This window comes from Prionailurus bengalensis, chromosome B3, assembly GCF_016509475.1.
Source record: "Prionailurus bengalensis isolate Pbe53 chromosome B3, Fcat_Pben_1.1_paternal_pri, whole genome shotgun sequence".
Taxonomy (NCBI): domain Eukaryota; kingdom Metazoa; phylum Chordata; class Mammalia; order Carnivora; family Felidae; genus Prionailurus; species Prionailurus bengalensis.
In genome coordinates, this window is record NC_057355.1 from 126,902,277 (window position 1) to 126,921,879 (window position 19,603).

At 39.8% G+C, this 19,603-nt stretch overlaps 1 long non-coding RNA gene across 1 annotated transcript; it reads left to right on the forward strand.

Moving 5' to 3' along the window:
* Window positions 1-487: 487 nt before the first annotated feature.
* LOC122467973 lies at window positions 488-10,481 on the forward strand. The gene is made up of 3 exons (XR_006293115.1): window positions 488-539; window positions 5,337-5,450; window positions 10,098-10,481. It is a non-coding gene; the product is annotated as an uncharacterized LOC122467973 (long non-coding RNA).
* The last annotated feature ends 9,122 nt before the right edge of the window (window positions 10,482-19,603 follow it).

Below are 19,603 nucleotides of genomic sequence, written 5' to 3' on the forward strand. Positions count from 1 at the left end.
CAGCTTTCCTCCACTCCCCTCTTTTTCACTCTCCGTGACCAGGCCCCAGGCAGTACCTCTCTCCCCGGTTTTGTCTCAGATGCGGCTGTTTTCCCCAGCCCCTTCCTTCTGAAGGACTGCGGCTTTGACCCGCTCCGCCCCTCTGTGGGAGGGTCTCACCGAGCAGTGGCCGAATGAGCAATGGCCGAATGTCGGCTGCACCCAGGAATGCTTGCTGAGCCCTGCTGCTGCTGGTGGCTTGAGACGGCAGCCGGGTGCCAGCCCGCCCCAGAAAAAGTTCACGAGATAGTGTAGCAGCAGCGTTTCAGGGATTATGGAAGATCACATCACACATCTGGCACCAGGCTTCACCCTTAAGGACCTTGTTCCAGCAGCGGCGAACGTGGCCGCCTTCTGGGGTCTGCTGGGACCAGGTGGCTTCAACAGTCTCTACCAAATGTCCTTCCAGCAGTGGAACTGCTTTTCCCCGTGTGGCCCGAGATCCTCCCGGCCCCTACTCTGTTCCTGGGGATTCACCCTTCCCACCAGAGCACCACCAGGTATGGAGCTGTGGAGTTGCAGACTGCACTCCCTTGTTTGCAGTCTTAATGGAATTTAAACCCTCTCATTTCTCCTTTCTCCTTTCTCCTTTCTCCCTTTTTAGTTTAGTCCCTGCAGCTGTTTTCAATTTTCCATTTTCTCTACAGCTGCTTTTGGGGAGGGGTGCTTTTCCCGTATTCTCCCCCCACCATTCTCCGTCCTCTATCCACTTGCAAAAGCACCTCCCTTCCTGCGCCTTCTCGCTCCCCAAGTTCACTTCTCTGCGCTGCGTACCTGCTGAATTCTGTGGTTCAGGTTGTGCAGATTGTTGCGTTAATCCTCCAATCAGTTTTCTAGGTGTGTAGGATGGTTAAGTGTTGGTCTGTCTGTATTTCATGGACGGAGACACACAAAAAACTTCCATGCTGTTCCACTGTCTTGGCTCCTCCCACTCACTTAAGTATTTATTGACAACTTATTTGATGACTTTATCACTGGATCAGTAATTTAGCACTAGTGCTTCCCAAAAGAAGTATCTGTTCTTATATTCACACAAAACTTAAATGCCTGTTTTTAAAATCTCTTTCTATGCTATAGCCCACCAGCTGTTTGAATGTAATCATGTGCTGTTTAAATGTTCCGTGTTAGCTCATGTAATTCAGCTAACTGTATTTTAAAATTACACTATTTTTAATTAATCTTAACTACAACAATGGCAAATATCATAAACATCCATATTACAGAAGATAGGACCCTGGAGAGACCATCAAGCTGCAGTGATAACTTATTGGCCTGAAAACTGAATCTGTGAAGTTTCAGGAGGCTTGGAAATGCTTCCAGAACTGTCAGTCTCCCAGTTGGTTTTGCTCTGATTTTCAAAATAGAACTTTTTCTTAGCCCTAGATGTTTTTATAAAATATATGCTATGCAATTAATCAAGATGATGGAATGGATGTCTGTCATGATTCTCAGACACCTGGTGGAAATGTACAACTAGTGTCTGTTTAGGAAGCAAAGTTGATTTAGTTTGGTTTCACCTCTGTCTGCACATTTCTTCTATGAATTTGTCCAGTTACAAACAGGTGCCATATGGCCTAATGGTTAAGATTTTAGGCTACACTTTAAAAAGTATCCTCTAGGGGCGCCTGGGTGGCGCAGTCGGTTAAGCGTCCGACTTCAGCCAGGTCACGATCTCGCGGTCCGTGAGTTCGAGCCCCGCATCGGGCTCTGGGCTGATGGCTCGGAGCCTGGAGCCTGTTTCCGATTCTGTGTCTCCCTCTCTCTCTGCCCCTCCCCCGTTCATGCTCTGTCTCTCTCTGTCCCAAAAATAAATAAACGTTGAAAAAAAAAATTAAAAAAAAAAAAGTATCCTCTAGTTGGGGCTCCTGGGCTGTTCAGTCAGTTGAGCGTCCGACCTCAGCTCAGGGCATGATCTCATGGTCTGTGGGTTCGACTCCTGCGTCTGGCTCTGTGCTGACAACTCATCCTGGAGCCTGCTTCAGATTCTTTGTCTCCCTCTCTCTCTGCCCCTCCCCTGCTCATGTTCTGTCTCTGTCTCAAAAATAAATAAATAAATGAGAACAGTATCCTTTAGCTCTCAGGCGGTATCAATAGATTCATTCTAGGTAATGTTATAAAGCTTATTTACTTGTTTTTAAAGTTTAGAGAAAATGTTAGAAGAAATTTTTCTGATAGCAGCAGGATGGTTGAAAAACTTTCTGGTAGTGTGGGACAAAAACCACAAGAAAGTTGCCTGTACTACCTCAGTCTCTTGCAAGTCTTACTTGTTGGTGAATCTTAGGCAAGATGTTTTAAATCAACTACCTTGACCTCTCAGTTTCTCTGCTCTGAGTGCTTCTCCTGACCCTACTTGTAGCCAGTGTTGGTTGCTGCTCTATCGGCCCGCATGGATGCTGCCTGCTGTCACCTTCTGAGCTACCAACTGCCATTAGGTAATCAGTCTCCCTGCCCATGGGCTGCTGACCATGCTGCAATGGACAGTACTCTGTAGTGATGACATTCTGTCAGTTAAGAGATGTGACTAAATCCATCATAATGAGAAGAATTCCTACTGCTGAGAAAAAAAAGCTACAAAATTTCATTTTTTTTTGTTGATTGCAGGCAGGTCTCATTTCAGATATTATAGTACAAACATTTCTCCAAACAAAATACTGATTGATGTCATGAAAATAAGAGAACCATAAGTGACCATATACTATTGAAGTATGTCATCTAATTCCATTTGCTACCATACATGGGCCACGCATCTGAGCTAGCCGGGCCCATTGGATATATTCATTTAAAAAAAAGCATAAAATCTCAAATATTATAAAAGTCTGAGACCCGTTAGTGAACAGGGAAATGTCCCGTCCACTTAACATTTTTTTAGGCATCATAATATTACTACATCATACTGTGAATACTGTCATATAAATATGATGATAAAAATATCCATAAATATTTAAATTGGTTATCATTTCTTTTTACAGTCATAGCAGTAGATAATATTTTCTAGGATAAATTCCAATTAAAATGGATTGACTCTAATACATTCACCTCGATGTTTATAGCAGCATTATCAACAGTTGCATATTATAGAAAGAGCCTAAAAACCCTTATCATTCATCACTGATGAATGGATAAAGAAGATGTGGTATATATATGCACTGGAATATCACCCAGCCATAAAAAAGAATGAAATGAAACCTTGCTATTTGCAATGATGTGGATGGAGCTTAGAGAGTATTATGCTAAATGAAATAAGTCAGAGAAAGATACCACATGATTTCACTCATATGTGGAATTTAGGAAACAAAACAGATGAACATAGAGGGAGGAAAAAGAGAGGCAAACCAGAAAACAGACTGTCAACTACAGAGAAAAAACAGGGTTCCTGGAAGGGAGGTTCGTGGGGGGACGGGTTAAACGGGTAATGGATATTAATAAGGGTAATTGCTGTGATGAGCACCGGGTGCTATATGTAAGTGATGAATCACTAAATCCTACACCTGAAACTAATATTACACTGTATGTTAGCTAACTGGAATTTAAATAACAACTTGAAAAAAATGGGTGACCCTTAAAGTATAAGCTTCGAGTCTCTGAAAATTTGTGTAGGAAGTTCCCGTTCTCTAATGCTGAAGCATAAAAATGAGATACCATTGAAAATAGTGCTATTAAAATAAAGGAGATATAAATACTTGAAATTATAACGCTCTTAATAATATTTATTGAGAGCTTACAAAGTATCAGACTCCGTGAGAAGTCTGTTACATACATTATTCCAAATATAACAACTCTATAGCATGATGAATTAACTGAGGTTCAGAATTATGGACTGATTTTCCAAAGGTACCACTGAAGAGACAAAATTTAAGTCCAGTTTTGTCTGATTCCAAAATCTTTTTTCCTCCTTCATGACACTGTCATGCTAGGTTCCTCTTCCCTAGCTGCTAAAATCTGAGACTTACAAGATGATTGGAATGATTATGACAGGCTATAGCTCCCCTTCCTTTCCGATGGGAGGAAAAACAAATGTGGCAACCAGGTGAGAAAAGTATAGAGACCTATTTGCTCATTAAAGCCCTGGAGACTGACAGCTATACTTCTGTGAAACTTCGTGTTGTGCCCTAAGGCAAAGCAGTTTCCTGTTGCTATAAAATTTATCTTCAAAAAGTGCCATTGTGTTATGCCATTGACAACCATGTACAAGCTAGACTCATGAACTAAGCAAACATTTTCAAATGTTTGGTCACTGTTGTCTTTATTCTTAAGGGAACTGAAGGAGACGGAAAAGATGTGACAGTGAGCCCCATCCCTCTTATATACAAGAACACAGTGTAGGGCTCAACATCCTGAAGTGTGCCCAAAGTAGAGTGCTTTGCATGGTGGAAGGATCTGAAAGCCTTTCAAGCATAAGGAACTAGAAATCTCTAGGTGGGGAATAGAGGATGGTGACATCCTTTCATTTGTCCTCCACTAATGAGAAATCGTCATGTTGAAAAGGCTTAGACCTCCTTCTATGCTCTGAGGGGACAAAATTAGAGTGGCTGTTAGGAGGTAGATATCGTGTCTTCATAAGAATGAGATTCCTAACAGTTTAACTGTATAAAATTTTCATGGGCTGCCTTATAAGGTAGTGTGTTACTCACCACCAAGGTATTTGTACTCCTATATGGGATTGTTATTACTTGGGGACTGTAGATCAGTGGCTTCAAAGTAGATTTTTTTTTGTAGTAAATGTAACTTTAAAAAAATGTTAACGTTTATTCATTTTTGAGAGACAGAGTGTGAACAGGGGAGGGAGGGGCAGAGAGAGAGGAAGACACAGAATCAGAAGCAGGCTCCAGACTCTGAGCTGTCATCACAGAGTCCCACATGGGGCTCGAACCCACAAACCATGAGATCATGACTTGAGTCAAAGTCAGACACTTAACCAACTAAGCCATCCAGACGCCCCTATAACTGTAACTCTTGATCACCCTGACTCCAATAAAATCTTTCCCGGAGTTCAAATATATAAATCAGGTAAACATGGTACTTCTTATGTTGGATTGGAACTGAAGTATCATTGAAGACCTTAGGGTTCCATGAAACACTGTTTGAAAAGTATTAAATATTAAGCTCTGGATGAGGACTAGGTAGCTCCAAGATCCTTTCCCTTCTGAGAATCTATGAACAAATTAAAACTTTACATAGAATGATAATTGAGTCACCCTCTATAGAGCATCACACCTGAATTTGAACAAGACGAACAACTTTAAATGTCCAGTCTGTTTCTTTCCTTCTCCTTTTCTTATGTCCTAATGGAGCTGAAGGAGGCCAATGAGGCAATAATCAATCATGAAGATTTTACTGAACCCCACTCCTCTTGCCATTTTCCACCCTCTCACACCCTTCTTACCAGGAGAAGAAATAAGTGTGGCAAACAGGTGAGAAATGAATGGGGACTTGTTTGACCAGTACAGCACTAGAGCCTGGCTTCCATACTGCTTCAGAATTTTATTGCATGCTCCAAAGCATGTTTGCTATTGCTACAAATTTTATCTTGAAAAAGTATTATTTTGCGTTATCTTTACCATGGAATTTTGAAGGTTTTCTGCTACCTTTTAAAGATTGAGGCTGAGTAAGGACTTTGTGCTCAAGGTGGAGGAAACCAAGTTTTTTAAAATTTTTAAATTTTACCTAATGACACTCCTACAATGACTATATTTCATTAAATCAGCTTCCCAAAGGTTTTTATTTACTTCCAAATGTCATTTCTAAATTATATATCTTCAAAGATTCTCATCAGCTTACCTTCCCTAAAGCTCCATGGTGCCCATTAAGTTGAACTGTAATAAAACAAAAATGGCAGATTGGAATTGGAATTTTATTTTCAGTTTGGGTTAATTCAGAGTTCTCCTTCTGAAAACATGAGAGCAGGTGAAATTGAAACCTTAGTAACTGCCAGTTGCTTTGTCAAGTTAAGGTTTAATTCTCCAGAGTGTAAACTGCTTCCTGTTTTTCCCCAAAGTAAAGCTAGAGTATGAGTTAAGTTTTTAAAATCCTGGGTGATCAATTCATATCTTTATGAATCCTTAAGCATTTAGGAATACATACAGCTGTAAGTTATCTTACTAAAAGAAACCCTACTCTATGTCTTGGCAAACAAACTTTTTTTATAAGTAGTAAATAATAAAAAGCTGATTGTATTTATTGTTTAAAATATGAACTTATATTTATTGAGTATGTTGATATTATACTAGACATTTGGATATATCTCCTACCTAATGGAGATTAATTTCATAAGTAATTATTTTATTAAAATGTGGGGAAATATATAGATATAGATTTTTTCTAAGTTTATTTCTGAGAGAGAGAGCAAGTGGGGAAGGAGCAGAAAGAAAGTGGGAGAGAGAGGGAATCCCCGTGATGCGGGGCTCGCTCACGAACCATGAGATCATGACCTGAGCTGAAATCAAGAGTTGGACACTTAACCAACTGAGCCACCCAGGTGCCCCAATCTATAGATATATAGATATATAGATATATAGATACTTTTAACATGTACTTTAGTTTTCTCTTGACATTGGCTTTAGTCAACTAAAAAAGGAATTGACTTATTCACAAACCAGTAGAAGCTGATAAAAGGGATTTCCAGGCCCTTAGTTCTAAGAAATATTTTTTCTCCTCCCTACATATTAGGTGTGTTGACTTGTATTGATTCACACAATTAGGATGACCCAGTGTATAATCATCCAGTGGAGATTGTTCTCATAACCTGACCACTAATGTCATTATAACTATTACCATTTAGGGAATGTCTATATGTGATTATCTGCATGCATTGTCTAACTTAACTCTCGCAATAATTATAAGAAATCCTATCATTTTTCCCTATTTTAAAGGTGAGTAAATAAGAGGTTCAAGGGTCATGATCTTACCTGACATCAAAAACCAATAGCATCAGAGTTAGCTCTGCTTAGTTCCATACCCCACATTCTTTCCACTGTGCTGTCCTGCTCACACCGCCATTCCCATGCCTTTGTGATTGTCAGGACCTGACAAGTGTGAGTAACTGAGCAAGTGTGAGTGTTACTCAAATAGCAGCTCTGCTGCTGGAAGCCAAGATTCAGGAGGGATTCTATGACTTCTCAGCTGGGTCAGAAATCAGCCCAGGGTCTGAGTATCCCAGCAGTTCTATGTTGCCTCATGACCTGCAGAATAATCTGTTTTCTAGTGGTGGTAAAAAAGCCAGCAGCTATTCTATTCCTAGAGTGTTCTTGAGAGAATCTGCTGGACATGTTTTGCCTGACTTGGTTTAATTCTAAGGGAGAACCCAGAGTCTAGGATATAACATTCTCTTCCAGTCAAGGGACAGCACAACTTACAGATTGCTCATAGAAGCTGCTGGACACAACTACTTGCAAGGGCTAATGTTTAATGTGTTGGAAAGTATATCACAAAGCAGAGTTGCCGGCACCTGCTAGTGACATTCTATGTTTCAAAACATTGGAAATTATCTCCATATTGACATAACAAGAATTTTCTCTCTGAATCTTGTAGAATTTATCAGTTTAAATTAGTACAATTAGTGCAAATTATTCCTTATGGATGGGCCTTAGTTCATGAATTATTTGGTTTGTAATGAGCTTTCTTTAAGTGATCAGAGAGATGGATGTTGCTTTTGTGTGAATTTGCATCTTTGCCAGTCAATACAGCAAATAGCCCCCATCATTCACTATGGCTCCAAGGACGCAGGGAGTAGAAGAGCGGAAACAGATTGGAGTGGAAAAAATATATTGAGCAGTAGGGTTTTCCAGGTTCTGATGTTGGAAAGTTGCCTTTCTGCTAGGACTGAAGCCTTGAAGTCAATTAAAACTATGCATGACTAAAATTTTTTCCTGCCCCCATCCTCAAGTTAGAGGGAATTTGCATCTTAACTATAATTAAAATTCCATCTGAAAAAAAAGAAAGGAAAACACTAAGAACTCCATCAGAGATCTCAGGGTACTGTTGTTATTGTTCTTGTCTTCTACATTAGCTGGATTTCCCCATTGGATTATATCTATTCTTTGACATTCCTCCTAGCATGCTGGAAAGCCATAGAGGTGCTATTGGTGGGATATATTAAAGGGACAATTAAAATGTAGTTTATGCACACCATCGACTTTACTTGTTATTAGTCGTTGTTAGGATTGTTCAAAATCAGTTAACTCTTGGGAAAAATGTGTAAATGCCTCTTTATAACTTCTATGTTTTTAAGTATTTAGCCTCCAAAGATCCCTTCAGAATTAACATATACATATCCCCTTATATTCATTCCCACTTTAGCCCAATTGCAATGGAATACTTACTATTATTGAATATGTCATTTAAGTCATGCCTTGTGTCTATGATCATGGTGCCACTTACATAATTTCTTCTCATCCTTAAGTGCTAAAGTGCTACCTTCTCTGAGAGGCCTTCTTTGATATTAAGTCAAAACTAAATACTCTCTCATTTGGATTCTTCCATCAAATTAAGTGCACATTATGTCACCCCTTCCTGTATTTGAGTTAGTTATGTTATATGTTGGTCTTTCTCACAGATCGTAAACTCTTTGAAGGCCAGTCATTTGTCTCATCTCTCATCTGGCTCCCAACACATTTCCACTAGTTTTAAATGAGACACAAAGACAAAGGCAAAATATAGAGCGAGTAGAAAGCGAGACCTGAATGTTTGTGCTTTGGAGTGAAAGGAAGAAAGGACTTTGTAGAAGAAACACACACAGCGTTGCTTTTTTTTCTATTTCCTTGAAAATCAAGATTTCCTCTTCTCCATTTGCTGTCTGAAAATGAATGCTGGGAAGCTTTTTCTTTGTGAGTAAAATTTAATTATGTCCTAGTAATTTCTTGGAAGAGGCAAGAGTTTACTGGGTCTCCTGATACTGCGTAGTGTTTGGGTCCCTTGTGCAATCACACTCAGGGCCCCAGTGTGAACACCATTGTGCTCCTAGATAATTGGATCCATGTTCAGAGTTTGATATATTTTCCCAGAGAGGATTGGCTTAAAATGAGAGGCAAAGTTTAAAACAGTGAAAGTGGAAGGAGTAAATTAGGAGGACAGTTTTTTTTTTTAAGTTTTTAATTGAATCATTAAAAATGCCATTTTGAAACAGGGCAGGTAGTGTGTATTAATCGCAAGCATTAAAAGAGCAATAAATGTTACAGCACCTCTTTTAGTCATGAGTGTTGAGAGCTGTTAACAGGATTTCAGAAGTGAGAGAGTCACCCACGTGTATTTGATGATCATTTATTTGCACGCTCCCTATGTGCCTGGTACTGTCTCAGGCTTGAAGAAAACTTATCCTAAAAAAAACTCGAGCTCTGTTGTGGAAGACCAATCACACAAATAAGGGGTGTACTTAGAATTGTGGAAGCACAGAAGGAACAAAATAACTCTCCCCAAAGAAATCTAGGAAGTCTTCCCATGGGAGGTGATATCTAATATTTGTATTGAAGAATGAATTTACCTGGCCAGAAAAAAAAAAAAGTCAAGCAGAGAATTTCATGCAGAGGGTGCAGACTATGTACAGACATGGAGTCGCCAGAGGACATGTGTGCATTCAGGAATGCTGCATGGTCCAGTGCAGTTAGATGCAGGGTAGGTGGTGGTATTGCCTGAAAAGCGAAGCTGGGAATGTAAGGGAGTGAGTAGTGGTGGAGGGTTTTCTGTGCTGTGACCAGAAATCTGAACATAATTACAGGAGTAATCAGACCGTATGCCTTCATACCTTATAAGGACTTTTCGCTATTATAGTCATCTGGGAGTGAATTCACAAGCATGAAAGCAACAGTCTAAAGCAAAAGAAGTGTCAGTGCTTTGAGGCTAGAGACACCATCCACTAAACAACTCTCAGGATTGTTGAGGGTGAAACCATTCAAATCCCGTCCCTGAGTGGATTTTGACCTTCACTTCCATCCCCTGAGTACAAATTGTAAACTTTCAGGGAAATTATCTCTGCAATTAAAACGAGAGAGTCAGCTAGTGCTAAATTATTTAAACCTGAATAATTGCTTGATCATTCGTAATTGGGGACTTTGGAACTTTTACAGAGTTAAACTTAAGGACTCTGAAAGGTCATGAAGATGCCCTGAAGTTCTTCAAGTCACGTTTGAGCCCTTCGGGTCTTTCCAGCTGCAGGTCCTAAGTGGGTGAAGAGTAATGACTGCTTTTTGGAGGCTGATGAGAATACATCTAAGATGTAATAATGGAAGCTGTGTGAAGCTCTTAATTTTCCCTCTTCCTCTGGAAACAGGCCGCATCTCTTACCACAGTGAATTGACGGGCTGGGAATGAACAGCTCAATTAACAACTCCAACTTCCACTGGGAGATCAGTAACTTTTCAAAGAATCTTTGTTCACTGTCTTCCCCCCTCCCCTCACCCCCCTCAGCCCTTTGGCTACACAGGCAAAAATTAAAATTCATTTTTACCTTCCCTTTGTGTCTGTCTTCATGGATCTTTTCTTTTTGTATGTCATCTATTGCTTGTAACACAGACTGTATTTTGATATTCTACTAAGAACAGGAGGATTTGGGCAGGGTTAGAAGTTGTCTCTCCTTGACTTCTCCATTTCAAGTATACTCAAGAAATCCTAGATGCAGGTGCAGATATGAAAAACAAAGTTAAGAGTTTGGCTTTACCATGCCTTTCTTTTCAGAACCCCTTTCTGTCCCAAAGGAGATGAAAGAGTATGAATTATGAGATTCTTTTCAACCCAATCCCTTACCCAATTGGTGCAGAGATGAAATTATGTTAAAAAAAAACTCTGATGATAAAACAATATTTTTTTTAATGTAAGATACTTAAATAAAAAATTAAATATATCAAATGTAAAATTGATGGATAAAGCATTCCTAAAAAGATACCATAAAGACTCTAGGGAGTGTACAAGAGAAGTAGCCCATCCCAAAATCTTCCCTGTCACTCTCTCTCTCTCTCTCTTTTTTTTTTTAACCTTGTTAAGGGCTTGAAATAGGTGGGGGAATTTAAGCTTTTTTTTTTTTTTTATGTGTAAGTGTATTCTTTCAAAGAAGCCATAAAAACATTCCCTCCTTCTCCACAGACTGAGCTAGAGTGGGGAGGCTGAGGAAGAGGCAAAAGGTTGCCAGTGGGGTGTAAGCCCCTCATTTTTCTATAACCTGTTGGGGGGGGGTTGTACTTTTTGTGTTATGTTTGTTTCCTGCAGTTCCTGGATAATAGGGCTTAAGTTGTACTTAAATGGTATTATTTTGACCAGTAAATAGTACTTTTAGTGGATTCATAAAGTGTCTAAACATGGTTGTCATAAATCTCATCTTCCTGCCAAGATTAAATTTACAACCAAAATCCTGATCAATTCAGTTCAGCAAACATTTATTGAGCACCTCTTTACTGGTGTGACGTTTAGACCAGTGAATAAGAAAAAGGCCTCACCTGCAAGGAGGTCAAGTCTGGTCAAGGAATAATTATCAAAAAGTACTAAAGTACATTCCACTAACTCTATAGGTATTTGGGGGATGTAGATCCTAGAAAGCATTTTTGGTTTTCTTTTGAGGCTGGTAATATTTTAGGGGAGCAAACCTAACTATTGGATGTCATGTACTAAGTGACAGCTACAAGCTGATTTTAATACTAAGTTAATATTAGGTTTAAAAGAAAACCATGGTTTCCAAATATAGAAATTGGGGTTATCCTTCTGTAACAAAACTTTTCCTCTGAATCTCTTACGTTTAGTGACTGGGACATGCAAATTAAACTGATTAACAACAGGATCACAGGAGAAGAGTTTATTTGTGTGTATATGGAAGCTTACAAAAGAAGTAGATCTTTATTTATTTGTTTAGAGAGACACAGACAGCACGAGTGGGGGAGGGGCAGAGAGAGAGAGGGAGACAGAGAATCCCAAGCAGGCTCAGTACTGTCAGCATGGAACCCAACATGGGGCTCGACCTCATGAAACTGTGAGATCATGACCTGAGCTGAAACCAAGAGTCAGATGCTTAACCCACTGAGCCACCCAGGTGCCCCAGAATAGTTAAAGGCTTAGTAGGGGAGATATAATAGGGGAAAGTGGGAGGAAAGAAAAGGCTTCTATGGGAAGAACAAATAAATTTCTTTAGGCAAGACAAATGGGTTTTTAGGAGAACAAGAGATAAAGTTTGTGATGATGTTTGTCTATGCAGATGTGAATGGTCTTTCCATCTTCTTCAGGGCTATAAAACTCCGCAGAGTGAGGGATTTATGGTAGGTTTACTCTCCTTCTTCTTCCTGGGAGTAGACCCGCCCTGAAGAGATAATTTGTGGCAGCCTCATTTCCCAGAAGTTGTTGCTTTTAGTCATATAAAGGAAGTTCTGAGAAGGTTTTTTTTCTGCATCTGTTGAATCTCAAATGTCTTCAGTTTAAAATAATTTTCATATTAACTATGGGGTTCCAAGTGAGTCCTCACAATAGGAAGAAAAGATTTTCTTTTGTTGTTTTTTGTTTGTTGGCAATTGAGGGTGAGATTCTTTGCAAGGAGAAGCCTGATTTCATTTTGGCATGTAAAGTAATGGGCATGTTTGATTTTGAAGATTAGTCCCTTCAAGCATAGTCTAAACTTGCTATAGTTAGATAAATGGCTCTTCACTAGAAATGATGGTAACTATGAGTGTTTGGAATCAATGAGCCCCAGGAGGAGAACAAGGAGTTCTCCTTGGGAGAAGGGAGAAGGGAGCTAGAGACCCAACAATGTGGCAGAAATGAGACTCAAGTGAAGCAGGAGATGGTGAGGAAAATCATTCTAGAAATGGGAATAGCTGAGAAAACCGGAGAACACTGATGTCTGGTATTGATGTCGATTATTTAAACTCTTAAAACGTTTATTTTATTATTTTTGGGACAGAGAGAAAGAGAGCAGGGAGAAGTACAGAGAGAGAGGGAGACACAGAATCAGAAGCAGGTTTCAATCTCTGAGACGTCAGCACAGAGCCCAATGTGGGGTTCCAACTCATGAACCATGAGATCATGACCTGAACCAAAGTTGGATGCTTACCCGATTGAACGACCCAGGCACCCTGATGTTGATTATTTAAATTGTTGACTGGGCTATTCTTGTGGAGAAGTGACATAAATTGCCCTCCCAACTTCCCAACTGATTACCTTCTATGTATAAGATTGATTTGGTGGGTTATCACTATGTACATTCTGAGAAATTGAGAGAGTGAGAGCATGTGCATGTGAGAGACGGTTAATATTCATTAATATATTTTGAATTTGCCAGTATGAAAATTTATAGACATACAGGGAAACTGGAGAACCCCTAAAGGCAAAATGAGCTTATTGTAGAAGGTGGATGAAGAGGGTAATGGAGGCAGAAAGATGTGGGCAGATTCAGGCAATGTTTCAGTGTTTAAGTTGGTGCCATTTGCTGGTAGGATAGGTTAAGGGCATGAGGAGAAGTGGGGATCTGAGGACTGTGTAGCTGGGCTGGTGATTGGTGGTGCATTTACTAAGAAAGGTAAGATCCCTTTCATCCTTGGGACTTGGCATCCTCCCTGAGAATATGGGAGGGAGGAAAAGGCAGCTGGCCTTTCACACTGTTGTTCCTTGGGCCCAGCTGACTCACTTACACCCACAGAGCCCGTATGCCCCAGTTCACAGTGAAAAGAAATGAAAAGGGCAAGCAGTTCAGCCTCCAGACAGTTGTGTGGGGGAGCTATGGGGTTAATGGGAGGAAAAAATATTTTTTTTTCCAGGAAGCTCTGTCAATGTGACTTGGAGAGAGCCTGAAGCCAATGCCTTGAGTGAAAAGGTGACATTTCTGCTCAGGCTCTTTTCTGAGATAGCAGGCAATTTTAGTCAGATTCCCACCTGGCTTTTCCTGTCACTTTATCCTCAGGCACAATCTTAATCTCACATTGTTCAAGCCAGTCAGTCACTGTCACTTCTCCTTGTTTCAGCAAGGTATTTTTGCAGGGCTTTCTGGTTTTCTTCAAAATCTTTTCAAGGACAATGTGCTGTTATAAACGTGGCTGAGGGAAGTGAATGCTTGCTTCTGAGGCCATGGCTTGTCTTGGGCTTTCTAAATGGGAAATACAGTTCTCTGGTCATATGGCTTGTCCCTTATATGACACCTTGAATAAAAAAAAAAGAGCCAATAATTTTTCAAAAGCCTATAAATAATGTTTTCTGTTTTCTAGTGCTATGCCTTCCCACATTCCTCTTCATCCCTGAGTAAGTCCTTGGTCCCTTTCTGGGGATTGTTCTTCATAACCTTAGCAGGCTCATCTCCTATTTTCCTTCTAAAATTACTTTGCTCATCTCCAAATTCAGTCCACTGGCCTTAGAGGTGGATTTTTCTTTTTTTTTCTTTTTTTTTTTTTTTTTAATTTTTTTTTTCAACGTTTATTTATTTTGGGGACAGAGAGAGACAGAGCATGAACGGGGGAGGGGCAGAGAGAGAGGGAGACACAGAACCGGAAGCAGGCTCCAGGCTCTGAGCCATCAGCCCAGAGCCCGACGCGGGGCTCGAACTCACGGACCGCGAGATCGTGACCTGGCTGAAGTCGGACGCTTAACCGACTGCGCCACCCAGGCGCCCCAGAGGTGGATTTTTCAAATAAACTTTTAAATTTTAGAATAGCGTTAGATAATACAGGAATATTGCAAATACTTTGTAGAGAGTTTCCACATACATACCTTCATGCAGTTTCTCCTATTCTTTGCATCTTACATCACTGTAGTTCATTTGTCATAACTGAGAAATGAACATTGGTTCATTACTATGAACTAAACTCTACATATTCTTTGTATCTCACTAGTTCTTTTGGATTATGTCCCTCATCCATTAAATACATTATATTCAGTCATCATTTCTCTTTTAAACTCCTCTTGGCTCTGACAATTTCTCAGCTCTCCTTATTTTTGATGACATTGACAATTTGGAGGAACATTGGTCAGATATGTTGTAGAATGTTCCTCCATTTGAGTTTTTCTAATATTTTTCTCATGATTAGGCTGTGGTTAGAGGTCTTTGGAAGGAAGGTCACAGAAGTAAAGTGCCAGTTTTTTTGCCACATGATATCAAGGCCATATACTATCACATGATTTATCACTGTTGATGTTGATCTTGTCACCTGACTGAGGTGGCTATTGGTCTGCTTTATCCACTGTAATGTTACTTTTTTGGTTTTTCCCTTTCCATACTCTACTCTTTTGAAGTAAGTCACCAGTGCACCCATACCCAAAGAAAGTGGGGAAGGAACTAGGCTTCACTTCCCAAAGGGGAGAATATTCTAGGGGGTCAAAATATGTCACCCTATGGCATTTTGGCAGATGGATTATTTTGAGGTAAAGGCGTTTGAGATTCAACAGTGCAGAAAGAAGCTTTCCTATATCTTCCTTTATATCTGACTAAAAGAAGAAACTTCTAAGGATTGAAAACTGCCATAAATTCCCTCTCCTGGGGAAGTTTTATGGCCGTGAAGAACACAGGAAGTTGGTGCCAAGATGAACCTGCAAAAGCAGTGCTTATCTTGATGTGGTTTCCCTCATTGGTTTACCTTACCATAGTTTGCCTCCTTTGGAAGCCTAAAACCCTTTTCCTTTGTTTTGCCACCTCTCTACAAATGTATTGGTCTTTGCTAATATGCTATATAAGCCAAAAGTCTAACCATCTCTTGGAGTTACCCATCACTGTGTTTCTCCCCTGTGAATGCTTGTTCCATGTGTTAATAACGTTTGTTCATTTTTCTCTTGTTCATCTGGGTTTTTTTTTTCATTCTTTTGTGGGGACTCAGCAAAAATCATGGGGGTACAGAGGAGTTTTCCCACCCCTACATTTTCTACATAAATTATTTGGAATTTTTCTGTGAGAAAGATCTGTCTTCTTTCCTACATTTGTTTATTAAAAAAAACTTTTTAAATTTTTATTTATTTTTGAGAGAGAGAGCACAAGCAGGAGAGGGGCAGAGAGAGAGGGAGACACAGAATCTGAAGCAGGTTTCAGAAGGAAACACAGGATCTGAACTAGGCTCCAGGCTCTGAGCTGTCAACACAGAGCCCAACGTGGGGCTCGAACTCATGAACTGAGAGATCATGACCTGAGACGAAGTTGGATGCTTAACCAACCAGGCACCCCTCCTATGTTTATTTATTCGATTGTTTATTAAAATCACTAGACCTGATTTTCATTCCCCTGCCTGGTCTCCTTTTTTAGGCTGGATTTTGTTGTTGTTGTTCAGCTTAATTCCCAAATCTGCTTTCTTTTGGATACCATCTCTGTCATCAGTTCTCTCTTGTCTCTAGAGTTTATAGTGCTTGTTTTGGGGAAGAAATGTAGAGAAGAGAGGAGTGGATAAACAAGAAAGGGAAGTGTCACATTGTAGGGTGAAAATGTAGAGAGAGAAGAGACTATAGCTGGACCTAAGACAAGTGAGGTGCTGGAAGATGCATTGGATGCAGGAAATTAGAGCATGAGGTGACTATAAGAATATAATTTCCAGGGAACTTGCAGAAAACATTGAAAGAACACTGGAATTTCTACACTTTAAGGTAAAAGGTGATTCTGAGAGCATTCTGTGTTCATTTGAGTGGCAACCATCTAGGTTACATTTAAAGATAAGGAAATAGAATCATTGAGGCCTTAGAGATCAACCCATCAAGTTCCTAAGGATGAAGAATCTGTGGGCCTGAGAGTTTTAACGGATTGCCTAAGGTCAAAGTTGTTCCCAAAAGAGCCAGAATTAGAAGTGAGGCTTCCTGATTCCCCATCTAATTCTTATTCCAGGTTGTTGCAGCTGTTTCCTTGTAAGCTGATTCAGATACTAATAGAGTGAGGCTTTCCATCCCCTTGGGAAGTTTGAGGCTATAACGAGAAATAGCCTCAATGGGATATGAACAACTCAGAGAGGCCAAATTCCCTGTTTGGTGATTTAAATGTTAATACCTTGGCACTTCTCCAGGCAAGTGGGAGATTAGGAGGCAGCTAAGGAGCTGTGCCTATTCTAGGAAACCCCAGTCCCTGTTGTTGGTTAAGTGACTCTTTGCAGTCCTTGAAGACAGGATTAGAGGTTTATAAGAGATTCCTAATGGAACCCAACCATCCTTTCATCTTGTGTCAATGGCAATTTCTCTTCTCCTCTCTAGACCGGTAGAAGTATCCAGTAAGCTACTGTACCCGACATGCTTCTATTAAAAATCTGGACCTTTCTTTGGAAGCAGTTAGTTACTCCAGCACAAATGTCGCTCAGACAGTCGCACAGTCAACTTCTGTCTGTGTGTTTCTCTGCCAGAGCATCCACTCCTCCACTTTTTCAGAAACCTTAGCTGCTGTTGTTTCAACACCCAGCTAGTCACAGACAAAACGCCAAGTGGAAAACAAACCTAAGCATTTAAACGTTTGGTGGCTTACTTTACTTTCCAGCAAACATCTGGGAATTTGGAATCTGGATTGTTTGGTTTAAAATTTTCAGTTTTCATCTGGTTTGGTGTTAGGTATACTTATGCCTTATCTATCTGGGGGCATTTGCCAAGCCCTGGTCCAGTTTCGGGCTGTGGCTGACAGTAAGCCACCAATCAACCAAATAAACTTTTGCAATAGACTTTTGGCAATAAACTTTTGCAAAAGAAAGGTGCCTGTGTGGCTTGGCTGGTTAAGCATCTGACTCTTGATTTCAGGTCAGGTCATAATCTCACTGTTCTTGAGACTGAGCCCTGTGCTGACAGTGTGGAGCCTGCTTGGGATGCTCTCTCCCTCTCTCTCTCTCTGCCACTCCCCTGTATGCATGTGCATGCTCGCACGTGTGCTTACTCTCTCAAAAATAAGTAAATAAACTTTTAAACCTTTGCAAAAGAACACTTGGAAAGTACTAAAAAATAAAAAGAAGCAAGTAAAAATTCTCCACATTTCCATTATCAAATATAATAACTGTTTTTATATTTTAGTAACATTTTCATCTTGCCATCTTTTCTCTATGTAGGGTATTGTTAAAACATGATTCTTAGAAACACATTACACATCTCATATTCGTACTTTGAGTTTTTATGTAACAAATCAGCATTTCACAGGCTAGTCAAATAGCAAAATACTATTTTAATTATTACATTAATTATATGGCTACATCATAATCTACTTAATTTATTCTCTACTATTGTTTATTATTTAGATTGTTTCTAATATTTAGCTGTATAAATAGCTTTTTATCTTAAGCTTTTTCTGAATTTAGAATTTTTTATTTGGATCATCACCCAGAATTAAAATTGGCTATTGACTGTAAGGTTTTGGTTGACCACATCTTCAAGAGATTTATATATTCTAGATTTTTCCCACTAAGTCAAATCAGTACCCACATTATGATAGTGATTTGCAAACACTTAGCACCAGGAATTTTTATTTTTTTTAATTTTTAATTTTATTTTATTAAAAATTTTTTAAAATGTTTATTTTTGAGAGAGAGGGAGGGAAAGGGAGAGAGATACAGAGTGAAAGGCGGGAGGGGTAGAGAGAGAGAGGGAGACACAGAATCCAAAGCAGGCTCCAGGCTCTGAGCTGTCAGCACAGAGCCTGACATGGGGCTCAAACTTATGAACCCCAAGATCGTGACCTGCACCGAAGTCCGATGCTTAACCAATTTAGCCACCCCGGTGTCCCAGCACCAGGAATTTTTAAAAATTACTTATATATTTTATCTTTTAAACCACTTTTGTCTGCCCCAAAGAAAGTTATCATGTTAGAACTGATTTCAATTTATTTGCTATCAACGGCGTATATAATGAAGTACTTCTTCATTCTCTTGTGTTTTCACAAATGACCAAGATGGGCCAAATGACTCAAAGTCAGGTTTGGGTATATCAGATTGAGCTGCATGTTTTATTGGTTGTATTAGATTGGAAAGAAATCCAGACAGGGTAGGGAGAATGGGGGCAGGATTGGAGCTAAATTTTTTGGGTAAAACCAAAGTTTAAGGTAGGGGAACCAGGTACATTGTCAGGTTAAAAGGGCAAGAGGAGAATGCTGGCTCCAATATTTCTCTATAGAAGATAATTAAACCAAGAGGACATTTTGTATATCGAGTAAGAAGTTCAGAGACAGGGAAGTTCCATAGTTGTACGATGAAACAGTGATGTCACATAGGATCTAGATTCTATCTCACTGATCACCCTACCACAGCCAGCATAGTGGTCTTGCCTTTATGCTTATCTACTCAATATCACAAAGTAGCATCGCATCCTTGTCCAAAGGAGCCTAAAGGGGTCCCAAAGCTTTCAAAGACATCCACAGGCAGGAAGAAAGAAAAAGACAGTTCTTATCAGATGTCTTTTGCTCTCTCTTTTTTTAAATCACAGATTGAAATATTTTCTAGAAGCTCCTGACTTGCCCTCAGATGTCACTGGACAGAAAAGGATCTTATATATACATCTGAGTCCACACTGGTATGGCAGTCTTAAACTGATCAGATTTCAGTCCCTGGGGAGGGGAAGGGGTACAACCTTTCTGAGCACTTGGCTGCCCACTATTTGAACAAAAGCAGGGTTCTTTTAGCAAGGAAAGAGGGTGGATTTGCTAGGTATATAGAGAAAAACACCTGCGACAGTCAGC